The 15,232-nt window shown below is 43.7% G+C and overlaps 1 protein-coding gene across 3 annotated transcripts in view; it reads left to right on the forward strand.

Moving 5' to 3' along the window:
* ENTREP2 (endosomal transmembrane epsin interactor 2) overlaps nucleotides 1-15,232 on the forward strand; it is a 193,379-nt gene that overhangs the window by 119,444 nt on the left and 58,703 nt on the right. The window lies entirely within an intron of this gene.

Consider the following 15,232-nt stretch of genomic DNA (forward strand, 5'->3'; position numbering starts at 1 on the left):
AGAGACGTGGGGCAAGGGGAGCTGGAAAGACATCCTGATTTGTTTGCTTATTTATGAGAGGTAACGTCTGGTTTGTTGAATAAAACTTGGTTAAAAGAAACCACAACCCAGAATTACATGCAGACGCATATAGCAAAATAATTCCTTGCATTTGTGTAGACAGCCTAGGAATGCAGTTGGTTGTACAAGGGTGCCATTGTGAAAGATTTCTGTTTGAAACTTGTATGTCTGTTTTTAAATGTCATTTGTGCACCTGAGGTCTTGTTCCTTCCCCATCTGTTTATTGCTTTCTTGCTTTCCTCTTCTGTGTTTCAGTCCCAGACATCCTCTATTGTCTCTCCATCTCCAATTTAAGGAAGAAATAATGAGGGGTGCTTTCTGTGTTGGCCATACATTTGGCAGAGTAAAAGATTGTTTGGCCCAGTGAGAATTTATAACGAGAGTATTGTCATTCTTCAGATGAGCTGGTGAGGGTCATCTGCTATTCTCTAATCATGGCCACGACACCCTGCCTTGGAAGCAGAAGGGGACAGCCGTTAAAACTAGCCTTGTGTTTCATGAAACGTGCATGGAGTATTTGTGTAGTATTTTGCCTCCATGTGCCTAGATACCCCTCCATACACACACAGTTTGAGATAAATTGTGACTTTTTCAATGCCTTCATTTTCAAATTTCCAATTTCCTTCTGTCAGAACCTCAAGGTGGGGGGAGGAGAGAGAAATCTTTAGTAAACGATGCAAAGTGAGATTTTCTTCCTTGTTACTATTTTTTTCCTTTTTCCAAAAAAACCTCCCTGTCAGATTTTATCATCCATGCCACCCGCACATTCTCCCCTATCTACTTTTTGATTGAATTACTGTGTTTATTTAATATTTATGGTGTGGTGAGTTGAAAATGAGTGCAGATGAGACTGAGTTACAGCTTCTGGATCTTAAAATATTTTCAGGCTCAGGATCAACAGGGTGCCAAGTTTATTACAGGAAGGGCCTGTGCTTGCTGTGTTTCTGTCCACAGTGACACGGAGTCCTGTCTCGGAATTCATGGGGGCTTTGATGAAAGCCAAGCAATTAGGCACAAATTCTCCCTGTTTCAACAACTTTAGGGATGGCTTTCGCTCCCTCCCTCTTGAATGCACAGAAGTGGCTTCTGCTGTTGATTTCTTGACAGTAAATAAGTAATGGCATCTATTAGTGGCATTATTGCCTTTAAATAGGCGCTTGCGCAGCCATTAGGAAGACGATTGTGTTTTTCTGTTCCTATTTTTATTGAAAGTACAATAAATTATGTGAAGTTAACAAAGCAATCAAATATGCTTTCATTGTTCTAAGCAGTTGCTTAAATAAAGAGAAGGAAGGGAAAAAGAAAAGAAGGGCAGCCTGCCACAGGCTGATTTAATCACTCAATGTAGACGGCTAGCCAAACCATAGTTAAAGGAGATAAACCATGGTTTGCCCTGGTACCTGTATTGACAAAACATACATTGCAAGTGTCCCATGAATCAGAAACAGAAAACATGGTTTGAAGTGTGCTTGAAGACCATGGTTTATGGTAAGTGTGGTTTGGCATGAAACGAGTAGCCTAATAATTGATTACTCCACCTGAGGAGGCTGCTGTATAATGGAGATGGATATGAATCTGAGTGCTCTGTGGATGGAATACACAAGCAGACAAGCATCTCTTCTTGTAAGCTGAAGTCATGGTTTCTGTTCTAAATTATGGTCAGCATAGCACAGAGAAACCAGATATGATCTATGAACTGACATCACAGCTTGAGCTAAGGGCAGCTCTCAGTATGCGAAACATTAAATCCTAACCAGGGCCCAATCAGAATTAGGTAGAACTCAGAATGTAAAGTTTAATCATAGCTCACAGACTGAAAAGCAGCCTTCTGTAATATTAAGTAAGCCACTTTAGATATTAAATCAAGACTAATCCAGCAAAATGTAAGGAGGCATATGCTGGAGAAGCAAGCAGCCGCCTGCATACTTAGCACACCTCGTGGGGAGGGGTCCAGTCATGGAACTTTTTTGGGGGAAGGAGGTCTAAACCAGAATTTGTTTAGTCTTAGGTAAGACCCTGGAGGTAGAGAACACTCATGCCATAATAGGACACCCGCCTGTTAATTGGAAGCTGATGAGGAGATAGTTCCATGGGCCCATGCCACACTCAGTGAGTATGGAGGGCTTGCTTCATGATCTTCTGAAACTGGTGGTTCATGAGCAGATCCTGAACAGCAGATAGGAAAAGATAGGAGCAAGTGATCATAGAATGTGGGCTGAGTTGAGAACTCTTTGCTGAGTGACACTCTAGGGCAGGCTTCCTCAAACCTGACCCTCCAGATGTTTTGTACAGTTCCCATCATCCCTGACCACTGGACCTGCTAGCTAGGGATCATGGGAGTTGTAGGCTAAAAACATCTGGACGGCCCAGTTTGAGGAAGCCTGCTCGAGTCAGTTGCAATTGGAGACATACAACATAGATGGGAATCCTTTACTATTTATTTATTTATTTATTTATCCAGCTACTTATTTGTCTTTATTTTATTGATGTGCAATTGAACAATGTCCATCCAATTGTACTTGTACAGGTGTCTTTGACTGGGGGTGGGGAGACAGAAAAGCAGGGAATGGGGGAGCTGAAGGGGAAGCTGTTGTTAAGTCAAAAGGAGACATGAAAACCTTTAGTAAACTATTATTACAGAGAATGAGACTTGCACTTGGAGGTTGAGAACCAGGGAAGACCACCAAAGGTCAGAACATGGCGCCACTAGGAAAGGCTGCCATTGCATAGGCAAAGTTGCAACCTGAACAGGAATGGAATCCTTGAAAGTCTTTCCCGTGAAGGCACACCAGTGGCTAGTCTGAGTGGAGCTCCTCCAGGAGCAAGGAATCATTCCAAACCATAGTCTGGGGATTCAACATATGGGTCAGCCATGATCATTAAGCTGCTTTGAACACCGCTGTTGACTGAAAGGCAGTGGACACACAGTTTTATAATAAATGATTAAGTGATTTCAACTGAATATCGTGGCAGCCCTGTATTGGAAAACATGATGCACCTGGTTACTTTAGACTGATGCCCGAGGGAGTTACACTCGTGTAGCGTCACAATAGCGAGGGGACTCCCTTGCTGAGACAACATGCAGGATTGGAAGATGATCTTTAGGCTGTTCTCCATTAGGCAGATGATGTTTTCAGACATCTGCTGACACACAGCTCTCTGGAGCACTCCTGGGATTAATTAGTCATGTTCTCAATAGCAAGTCTTATTTGGCACTCATGTTCCTTACAGTTGAGGAGTATCTAAGCAAATCCTCATGGAAAGGCCTGGATCTCTTGACTCAAGTTATTGATGGGAGCAGAAACATGAAGAAGGCAACAGAGACAAAGAGGAAACTTGACACATGCTTGAGATATTACAGTAGGTGATAGTTTTGTCTGAAGTATGCAAAAAAGCAAAGCAAAGCAAAAAGCAACCCTGTACTCCAAAGACTTTGCTTTGCTTTAATCGTGGGGTTGTGTTGTTGTTTTTTTGATGTTTTATTTTAAAACACAATTCTACAGTGTCCTTTTTGAGGCGAGGCAACCAGAACTCCATTTTACAATGAGACTATGACTGTATAAGTAAATGTGTGGTAATAGTGATGGCAGTGACAACAATAACAGTGATGTTGACTAATAAATTTGGTGTGATGTAACAAGAAAGCAAAGTTTGAAGCGGTCCAGTGAGCAAGAAGAAGAGGCCATTTATTTGTTTATTCATTCAAAACACAAAGTTGGGTAGGTTGTGAATGGAAATTAAATGAAGTTTTGGGAGTTGAAGGTGGGGAATAGAATGGCTGCAGGAGTGATAGTGTCAGCTGAGTCCATTACAGTCCATTATCAGTGTTTTTATCATTTCTTTTTCTGTTACAGTTTTTCAAATCAAAGAAAGGGGCAAATGACTTATTTAAGGGCTGGGAGAGGGATAATAGAGGCCACTTTTAGTCAGGGGGTAACAAGCAGAACATGCAGACAGAAAGAAAGAGGGTAAGGACTTTGCTGCTGTAGCAGATTTTCAAGAAAGGTTTTGCAGAGCAAAATGAACCTCTGCAAGGGCAGCCAGCTTTGTGTATTCTCCATGCAGATCATGTGCAGCTACAGTTCAGCTTCCAAAAGTGCACCCTGAGATATTGTGATGAAGGGTGGTGTATAAATCTAATGCATATATACTTGGCTAGCAGGGAGAGATCTTCCCACCTCCTGCTACATGCTCATGAGGGGACAGGACTGGAGATGCTAAAGTTTGAACATGGGACCTTGAGCATGCAAAGGACATGTTCCATCACTTAACTTATGACCCCTCAACCACTTAGTGGGAGGTGCTTGTGTGAATGGAACGGCTAAGGGAGCTGGGCATGTTTAGCCTGGAGAAGAGGAGGTTAAGGGGTGATATGATAGCCATGTTCAAATATATGAAGGGATGTCACATGGAGGAGGGAGAAAGGTTGTTTTCTGCTGCTCCAGAGAAGCGGACACGGAGCAATGGATCCAAACTACAAGAAAGAAGATTCCACCTAAACATTAGGAAGAACTTCCTGACAGTAAGAGCTGTTTGACAGTGGAATTTGCTGCCAAGGAGTGTGGTGGAGTCTCCTTCTTTGGAGGTCTTTAAGCAGAGGCTTGACAACCATATGTCAGGAGTGCTCTGATGGTGTTTCCTGCTTGGCAGGGGGTTGGACTCGATGGCCCTTGTGGTCTCTTCCAACTCTATGATTCTATTATTCTATTCTATGATTCTGTGAATGCTCCCCATCTCCATTACTGTGAATCCCAAACTGCATGGCTAATAGGGATGATGGGAGTTGTAGTCCAAAACATCTGGGCTGAAGAACCAGGCTTGGAAAGGCTGCAACAGTAAACAGTCCACATTACAACCCCCTGGAAAAACTAATTAAAATGATGAATGCAAGACAGCCTTTGCCTACCTGGAGCCTTCCAGATCTTTTGGACAACAGCTCCTATTAGCCCCAGCCAGAACAATTGTGTTGTAGTCTGAAACAACTGGACGTCTCCAGATTTGCTGATAACTAATGTAAGAAATGCTTGTGTGAAAAGACTCCTAATGTGAAACTTGCACACACACCCTTAAAAAAGTAGACATTATTCAGTTTTCTACTACAGTGGTACCTTGGTTTTTAATGCGTTCCAGAAGTCTGTTCCAAAACTAAAGAGCTCCAAAACCAAGGCGCTCTTTCCCATAGAAAGTAATGCAAAATGGATCAATCTGTTCCAGACTGATAAACAACCGCTAAAACAGCAATTTAACATGAATTTTATTATCTCATGAGACCATTGATCCATAAAATGAAAGCAATAATCAATATACTGTACTATAAAATATATAAGACATTATTGTAGATGATAAAAATTAAAATTTATTTTTTTTCTTACCTGCACTGATGGTAGTCATTGTTTGGATGGGGGGCTTTTTTCCATTTCCAACAGTCTCCCTGCCTGAGCTGACAGAGCTGGACTTGGAGGCGGCATTGAGGACTCTCAGACTGCTGGTTCTGGGAGACTTCAACATCCATGCCGAGGCAGCTGGCTCTGGGGCAGCTCAGAACTTCATGGCCGCCATGACAACCATGGGGCTGTCTCAACATGTCACCGGCCCAAAGCACATGGCAGGCCACTATTTGGACCTTGTTTTCTCAAGGAAGAGGTTGATTTGAAAGTGGGGGACATTGACATCAGTCCCTTATCCTGGTCAGATCACTGCCTAATGAGATTTAGGCTGTCAGCACCTTTTCCCCTCCACAGAGGCGGGGGATCTATTAGGAAGGTTGATGATGAATCGGAGGCTGATGAATCCAGTGGGATTCCAAACGGCTCTGGGTTTTTTTCCAGCTGATATGACTGGTGCTCCTGTCGAAGCCCTGGCCGACCTCTGGAACACCTGAATGGCTCGGGCTATTGACACAATCGCCCCTAAGCGCCCTCTCCTACTTTGTGGAGACCAGTTGTCCCCCCTAGTAGACTCCAGAGCTTATGGCGTGGAAACAAGCTGGGAGATGGCTTGAACGCAAGTGGAAGAAAGATCCGAATGAATGCAACTGAACACTGGTAAAGGCTCATTATCGAGCCTACCTAGTGCCAGTGAGGGCAGCAGAGAATGCATACTTTGCTGCCTCCATTGCGTCCTCATCATGTCGTCCGGCAGAGCTTTTCCGGGCTGTATGAAGCTTTTTACCGGCTGGCCGATAGGAGGTGATAGAACCAATGGTAGCTCGCCGTGACTTGTTTGCAAAGCATTTTGAGGATAAGATCACTTGCATCCACCAAGACCTTGACTCTGCTGTTATAGCAGATGAATCTCATGGGGTGTCCAGAGCACAGTCTAGTGCTGTTGTGCTGGATGAGTTTCAGTTGGTAAGGCTCAAGGATGTGGCCAAGGTGCTCGGATCAGTCAGAGCGACCACTTGCGCTCTGATAAAAACCAGCAGGGAGGGAACAGCTGGCTGGGTCAGGGAGGTGATCAATGCCTCTTTACAAGAGGGGGTGGTCCCTGCCTGTTTGAAGGAGGCAGTGCTAAAACCACTCCTTAAGAAACGTTGCCTGGATTCAGAAAAACTAACTACTGGCCAGTTGCTAATCTCCCTTTCCTGGGCAAGGTTCTGGAGCGAGTGGTTGCAGACCAGATCCACACACTTTTGGAAGAAACTGATTTTCTGAATCCATTTCAATCAGGGTTTTGGCCCGGTTTTGGCACAGAAATTGCTTTGGTTGCCCTGTATGATGACCTCTATTGAGAGACAGACAAGGGAAACATGTCCCTGTTCATTGTTCTTGACCTCTCAGCGGCTTTTGGTAACAGCAACCATGGCATCCTTCTGGAGCAACACTCCTAACTAAGGATGGGTGGCATCACTTTGCGGTGGTTCCAGTCCTACTTGGGTGGTTGTTCCTAGAGGTGTTACTTGGGGAATGTTTTTCAGCCCCATGGACCCTTCAGTGTGGGGTTCCTCAGGGCTCAATCCTATCCCCCACATGGTTTAACACATCTACATGAAACCGCTGGGTGGGGTTATCCGCAGGATCGGAGTACGTTGTCAGCAGTACGCTGATGACACTCCTCTGAAGGAGCAGGTTTGTAGCTTTGGGGGTCCTCCTGGATCCTTTGCTGTTGCTCGGGGCTCAGTTGGCCTCAGTGGCACCAAGTGCCTTTCTGCAGCTTTGGCTGGTGGCCCAGCTACGCCTTATCTGGAGAGGGAGAACCTAACTACTCTATGCTCTGGTAACTTCAAGGTTAGATTACTGCAGTGTGTTATATGTAGGGCTGCCTCTGAAGATGGTTCGGAAACTTCAGCTAGTGCAGAATTCAGCAGCCAGGTTGCTCACTGGAGCAAGACGTTTGAACATATTACATCAATCCTGGTCTGACTGCACTGGCTACCAATTAGTTTCCAGGCCCAATTCAAAGTGCTGGTTTTGACCTATAAAGCCTTAAACGGCTCAGGACTGCAATACCTCAAGAACCGCCTCTTTCCATATGAACCTACCCAGACCCTGAGATCATCTTCTGAGGCCCTTCTTTGTGTTCCCCCTCCATGAGAGGTCTGGAGGTCTGGCAACACGAGAACGGGGCCTTCTCTGAAGTAGCTCCTGTCTGTGGAATGCTCTCCCTAGGGAAGTTCGCCTGGCGCCTTCATTATACACCTTTAGGCGACAGGCAAAAATGTTCCTTTTTAACCAGACCTTTGGTTGATCTGATTGACATGTTATGCCCTTTTAAAATGTGGCTCTTTTTTGGGGGGTGCTATTGGGTTGTTTTTATTTTGATTATATATGTATTGGTTTTTATATTGTTCTTTTCTGTGAACTACTCTGAGGCCTTTGAGTATAGGGCAGTATATAAATTTAATAATAATAATAATAATAATAATAATAATAATAATAATGATAATAATTTGAGACACCACTGAGATCTGAGATCATAGAATCATAGAGTTGGAAGGGACCCCCGAGGGTCATCCAGTCCAACCCCCTGCAATGCAGGAATCTCAGCTAAAGCATCCATGACAGATGGACATCCAACCTCTGCTTAAAAACCTCCAAGGAAGGAGAGTCCACCACCTCTTGTGGAAATCTATTCCACTGTCAAACAGCTCTTACTGTCACAAAGTTTTTCCTGAATCTCCTTTCTTGCAACCTGAAGCCATTGGTTCGAGTCCTCGAGTCTCCAGAGCAGGAGAAAAGAAGCTTGCTCCCTCCTCCATGGGGGGCAGCCCTTGAGGGGAGAGGCTTTGTCAGGCAAGGCCTCCTTCCACCTGCCTTACCCCACCCTCTATTCTCTGCTTCTCAGTGTGTATTGTATTATTGTATGTACTGTGGCTTGCTGTTGTTTTATTGATTATAGTTTAGATATTATTTATTGTAACTGTTGAGTAGATTTCTGTTTAAATTTTATATGTTGATATTATTATTTTATACTATTCTAATGATTGTTGAATGTTACTTTTTTGATGTAGGTTGTTTATTTTAAAGTTTTGTCTTGTTATCATATTTTTGTATTTCATTAGATTGTTATAAGATGTACATTTTTTGTTTCTTCAGCTTGTAAACCGCCTTGAGTATTGTAAGATAGAAAGACGGTATACAAATTAAAAATGATGATGATGATATTTGAAGACAGCTGTCATATCTCCTCTCAGTCTCCTCTTTTCCAGGCTAAACATGCAGCATCATTGCCTGATGAAGGTCTGAGAAGCAACTATTAGATTAATGAGCATTTTTCACTTTCTGTTGCTGCTGGATTGTTTAAAAAAGTAATTACCAAATTATATACATTCCAATCTTTTACACAACAGGCTTAGAAAAAGGCACCGGTGTCATGAGCCAGTGTGGTGTGGTGGTTGGAGTGGGAGACCAGGGTTCAGCCATGGAGCTTATCTGGTGACTTTGGGGCATGTCTCTTCCAGGTTTGTCGTGAAGGTAAAATGAAGCGTAGAAGAGCTATTCACACCACCTTTTGCTCCTTGGATGAAACTGGGATATAAATGTAATGAATAAATTAGACAGATTCCTATAATTCACTGTCCATCAAGGTGGAAGCAGGTTATTATATAAACCAGGGCTATGGGTGACTTGTGATTATGGTCCCCATTTTTATTTATTTTCAGCACCTGAACGTTTGCATCATGCTTCTATTATTTTTTCTTATTCAGAATACTTACACCCCATTTTATAGCCCCAAGGGACTCTCAAAGTGGCTTCCAACAAGTTCTTTAAAAAAAAGTATAGGAACAGAAATTGCAGAACATCCATAAAGTGCCAGGATTATGCAGCCAGTGTTAGAGGATGCTAGCAATAGCTCAGGCTGAAACTGGGCTCAAGAAGCTTCTCCATCTCATCTCCCTCATGAGCAGAATCCCAGCATACCAGGTGCTAAATATCAGAGAGGGAGAGAGAAGGTCCCGGAAAGGCTCTCCATACTCCATGCTCAAGCTGACAGCCAGGGCCGGGTCGGCCATGAGGCGGGATGAGGTGGTCCCCTCAGGTAGCAGATCTGGGCTCCTCCCCTGCAGCTGCCCTTGCAGCAATGGAGCACACCTGGGGAGGGTGGGCAGAGGGTTGCCTTAAGTACCCAAACACCTCAAGCCATAACTCTGACATTTTGCTGGTTGGAAGAAGAAGGCAACAGAAGGGGGAGGACGTTTCTGAGTCTGAACTATTATCAGAATGGTTGGGAAAAGGTTGCTCCAAAAGAAACAGTAATGTGTGCCTGCTGGTGTGGATAGTCCACTACGATTTTGTTCCCCCAAAACATAGCAACAAATGACAATAGCACTACAAATAGCAGGTCTGGAAGAGCCCAGAATGTGTCAAAATAATGTAGAATTTGGGGCTGTTTAGAGATTTTGATGCGTGCATGAGCGTCACCAGCTATCTAGATTTTCTTACCCTTTGGCAACCTTTAATCTGATTATATTTACCACCACTCTCTGATCCTTGTGTGTGTATATCTCTACATCTATCTATCTATCTATCTATCTATCTATCTATCTATCTATCATCTATATTTCTATCTATCTATCTATCTATCTAGGTAAAAGGTAAAGGTACCCCTGCCCGTATGGGCCAGTCTTGACAGACTCTAGGGTTGTGCGCTTATCTCACTCTAGAGGCCGGGAGCCCAGTGCTGTCCGGAGACACTTCCGGGTCACGTGGCCACTGTGACGAAGCTGCTCTGGCGAACCGGCACCAGCACAGCACACGGAAACTCCGTTTACCTTCCCGCTATAAAGCGGTACCTATTTATCTACTTGCACCCGGGGGTGCTTTTGAACTGCTAGGTGGGCAGGAGCTGGGACCGAACGACGGGAGCTCACTCCACCGCGGGGATTCGAACCGCTGACCATGCGATCAGCAAATCCTAGGCGCTGAGGTTTTACCCACAGCGCCACCCGTGTCCCCTATCTATCTATCTAGCATCTATATCTATCTATCTAGCATCCATTTTATGGTTACCAGATTTTTTTCAATGAATCCGGGGACACTTTTTTTTTTTTTTTTTTTTGGGGAAGCTGAGTAGCAACAGGGAGTCAGTAGTGAGGATGGTGAAGCAAAAGACCCTGGGCCCAAGCACACATGCATATTGTATGGCACTGTGTGAAAGCCCTTCTTTCACACCCTGTGAAACATAAATGCTCCGAGTTTTTTAAAAACTGAGCAACAGTGCTCCGCCCACCCGTGTCTCTGGAGCCTCCCCTGATCTCTTGCCCCCTTCCCCCTTTGTTTTGACTGATCGGGGGAGGCTTGGGAATCATGGGCGGGCGGCCCTTCCCCAGTTTTATTAAAACTCTGCGCATTTATGTTTCACAGGGTGCAAAAGAAGGGATTTGCACCTTGCCTGGCAGAGAAACCACTTGCCTTGCGCCCCTTCTAGGCAACGGCCACCCGCCCACAACTCCTGAGCCTCCCTGGATCTGTCAAAACAAAGGGGGAAGGTGGCAGGAGATCTGTACCTCCGGACGTCCCTGGTTCTCCCTTGGCAGTGGCAGCGGCAGCAAGCAGCTCCTGAAGCCAGCCAGAGCCAACTGCGCTACCAGGCTGGCTCTGGGCTGCGAGCCGCTGCCACGTTTCCCGGGGTCGGATTTGCAAATCTGGGGACATTCCAGGGATGGAATTTGTCTGGGGACAGATTTGCAAATCCGGGGACATCTGGTATCCCTAATCTATCTACCTATCTACTCGCTATAGTAAAAAATTCCATTAAAAACTTTTCTGTTTATAGGTGACTAGGCTCCCAGCCTGCTTACCAAATGCAATTCAGACTAATTAGATTTCCTGGGAATGGGATTTGTAGGGACTTTTTCAGGTCCTGCTGGGAGACAAGCAGGCAGATGTGTGTGTTTGTGCATGACACAGATTCTTTTACTATGAAAATGTGCATACGCCCCCCTAGCTGGGATCATTGTGGGAAATGTGCCAGCGTTTGCCTTAGAGGCAGATTTTTCTCTCTGTGTGACAAAGGTTGGAGGATTTCAGAGCGATCATCTGTCTTGGGAGAGGCAAGGAGGTTAGTGTTGCTTTACTAATTGGGAATCCTATTTAGCGGAGAGGAGCAGATAGAGAAATGACTGTGATGTTGACCTTTTCAGCTGGCCTCTGTCTGAATTTTGCTGCTATCGGAAGAGTCCGGGAGAGCCAGTCTGCTTCTGCAGTCCTTGGGTATCTGTCCTTTAGAAATTCAGCTTTAGAAGCGATTGGAGAGTCTGTGAGCTTTCTTTTTTTCAAGATTTTTTGGATGCAGCTGAAGCCTTATTTACATAGGCTGGCATAGCCAATGTTCAGGAATATATTTTTATCATTTATTAAATCTTTAGATCTCAGGGCAGTTCACAACATAAAAATACAATATAAAAAACACAAAATACATAATAAGAACAAGAACAAAACAAATCAGTAACCCCTCGCGCTCCCCATGCCTCCTCCCACAAATTTAAAAGGACATAGAGAGAATTAAGTTCTTAACCTGAGGTACCACTATATACGGACCTTCGTTGGCAAGGTGATGTCTTTGCTTTTTAAGATGCTGTCTAGGTTTGCCATCGCCTTTCTCCCAAGGAGCAGGCGTCTTTTAATTTCGTGACTGCTGTCACCATCTACAGTGATCATGGAGCCCAAGAAAGTAAAATCTCTCACTGCCTCCATTTCTTCCCCTTCTATTTGCCAGGAGGTGATGGGACCAGTGGCCATGATCTTCGTTTTGTTTTATGTTGAGCTTCAGACCGTATTTTGCACTCTTCTCTTTCACCCTCTTTAAAAGGTTTTTTAATTCCTCCTCACTTTCTGCCATCAAAGTTAATAATAATAAAATGTTGCTGTTGTTGTTGTAGTTGTTGTTGTTGCAATTAAAGACCCACAAATAGAGCAGCCGACAACAACTCTTGAAAGGGCAAGATGAATAATTTTTACCCATGTGTCAAAACATGGCCATTTATTCTGTTTAAAGCAGGCTTGTCGTGATTATGGGATTGACAAACAAGCACTTGTCTTAACTTTTGTTTTATGAAAAATAGAAGAGCGTCTGCCCCACATGAGCCAATTCTTAATTAGGGCTCTGAGTATCCTGCACTAGAAAGAGTAAATTCTGCACCATTGAAGAAAAATATAATATCATTTAAAAGCCTTAAACCAGACTTCCCCAAGGTGGCGCCCTCCATACGCTTTGAACTACAACTCCCATCAGCCCAGCTAGCACAGCCTGTAGGATGACCTGTACATCAGCTTGTCGCCCATAACATTCTTGCAGCTATGATAAAACTTCGAATTAAAATTCTTTGACCTGTGTTTCTGATTTCATATATCCCAGGAGAACAAACAAGGGATTTCTAGGCACGGAATAGGCTGCTGAATGCTCAATATTCATTATAAACTTCCCCCAGTCTGTTGTGATTGCTAACTGCTGCTTTGGAACCAGGGAAATTACAGGACAGCAACATTTGTTACCATTTTTTTCTCTTTTATATCACAAATGAAGTATTGTAGATTAAGAAGTCACACCTCCACCACCGCAATCTGTAATCGTCAAGATGTCCCTATTCTACCTCTTTCAAGTTGCTGTACGGTTTCTCTGCTTACAACTTGACTTTCATGTTCCTCTTGGTGTTTCTGGGAAAGGGGAAAATGATTACCCTCATAAGTGTGTAGTTTTCATAGCAGCATGTTTCCACACCCTGTTTTAAAACCTAGCTTAGTCCAGCAATCTTGCCATGCAACTTGTTGCCCCCTCTGCTTTTCAGCATCATTAAGGTTATATTTAAGACTGCTTTGAAAGCACAGGAGAAAAAAATATGAAGTTCATTGGCCCACATAGGTAATAGAATCTCTGAAAGGTTGCCTCATTCATGGAGCCTCATGACAACCCCATGGAGAAGGCAGACCCATTTTATCCTGGTTAATTATAGATGTGTGTCTAAATATACTTTGAGTCACCATAGAAGAAGATAGAAAAGACCATCTCTGTGCCAATATCTTGGATTCAAGAGCAGTTTCAGCTTGGAGAATTAGTTGCCGATTGCCAGGGATGGTCAAGTCAAGGAAGGAAGGCTGGGCATGGAATGAACCCCTTGCGTCTTGTTTCATTCATGCCATCAACTTGCCCCTTTCCATAGATATAGGGTGTGGTCCCATTGGGAGGAAGGTGGCTGTCACTGAAATGAATCAGCTCCTCCTATGCTACTTCTTAATCTTCTCCCCCTTCCAGCTAGTATTCCATTTCTGTTGCCTTTCTTTAAAAAAAAGATTGTAGAGTTGGAAAAGTTTCACCAGTCCAATATCACAGGATCTTGTCAGGCAGACAGCCGGAAAGCAGCTAAAGGGTTAGTCTTTCTTTTCCTTTTTGTCAAATCTTTTTTATTGAGTTTTACATTTCAAATTTAAGCATTAAACATCAACACCATCATTTAGGATTCCCTGAATCCTTTGACTCCCCTCCACCCTTCCATGGTTACCATGATTGATCTTTTTTCAGCTGCTTCACTTATTTTCTCTATTTTTAAAAATAATAATACATTTTAACCATAGTTTTTAGTACATTACAAGCATTACTCAAATCCAGCCAAAGTTTTCAGTTGTTTACAGTGTTTTCTTAAATACATTGTAAATTTTTCCCATTCCTTCTTAAAAGTCTTCTCTTCCTGGTTTCTGATTTCCCCAGTCAATTTCGTCATTTCAGCATAATCCATAATCTTCGTGAGCTATTCATCTCTGTTTGGGACTTTATCTTCTTTCCATCTCTTGGCCAGTAGTATCCGCACTGCTGTCATTGCATACATACCGTATTTTTCGCCCCATAGGCGCGCTTCTCCCCACCGCCAGCCTCCAAACCAGGTCGGGGAACCGAAGCCTGGGGCGCGCTGTGCAGCGCACCCCAGGCTTTGAGATGCAGGCTGCTATCCGCAGCCTAGGGAGCCCTGCAGGAACTCCCGCGGGCTCCCAAGGCTTGCTGATAGCTTCCTGAACCCTGGAGAGCGAGACGGGTCAGTGCGCACCGACCCCTCTCGCTCTCCAGGCTTCAGTGAAAGCTTGTATTCGCCCCATAGGACGCACACACATTTCCCCTTCATTTTTGGAAGGGAAAAAGTGCCTCCTAAAAGGGCAAAAAACACGGTAATTGTTTCTGTTCCTTTGGTATCCTCACCTAAAAGACCTAATAAAAAAGCCTCTGTTTTTTCCACAAACGTTATTTTTTTCAACTCATTAGAAATCATTTTCCAGAATGCTTGTGTTATCTTGCATGTCCACCACATGTGGTAGAATGTGCCTTCCTTCTCCTTACATTTCCAACAAACATTTGAAGCAGTTCTGTACATCTTTGCTAGTTTTATAGGTGTTAAATACCACCGACACATCATTTTCACATAGTTCTCCATCAACGTACAGCATGCTGTAAATTTTAAATCCTCCCTCCATAACTTTTCCCAAGATGAAAATTGGATACTGTGCCCAATATCTTGTGCCCATTGTATCATTGCTGATTTAACTTCATCATCTTTAGTATGCCACTGTAGCAACAACTTACACATTTTGGAAAGTAACTTCACATTGTTTTCCAATAAATATTTTTCAAACTCAAAGTTTAGCTCCACTGACTATGGGTATTGTTTGAAATCAAAATAACACTATTGGCAATACATTCATTTTCATAACTGAAATTCTTCCCCCAGAGTGATAAATAGGAAACCCAG

The sequence above is a fragment of the Podarcis tiliguerta genome (genome assembly GCF_965153285.1).
Source record: "Podarcis tiliguerta genome assembly, chromosome: 14".
Classification (NCBI taxonomy): domain Eukaryota; kingdom Metazoa; phylum Chordata; class Lepidosauria; order Squamata; family Lacertidae; genus Podarcis; species Podarcis tiliguerta.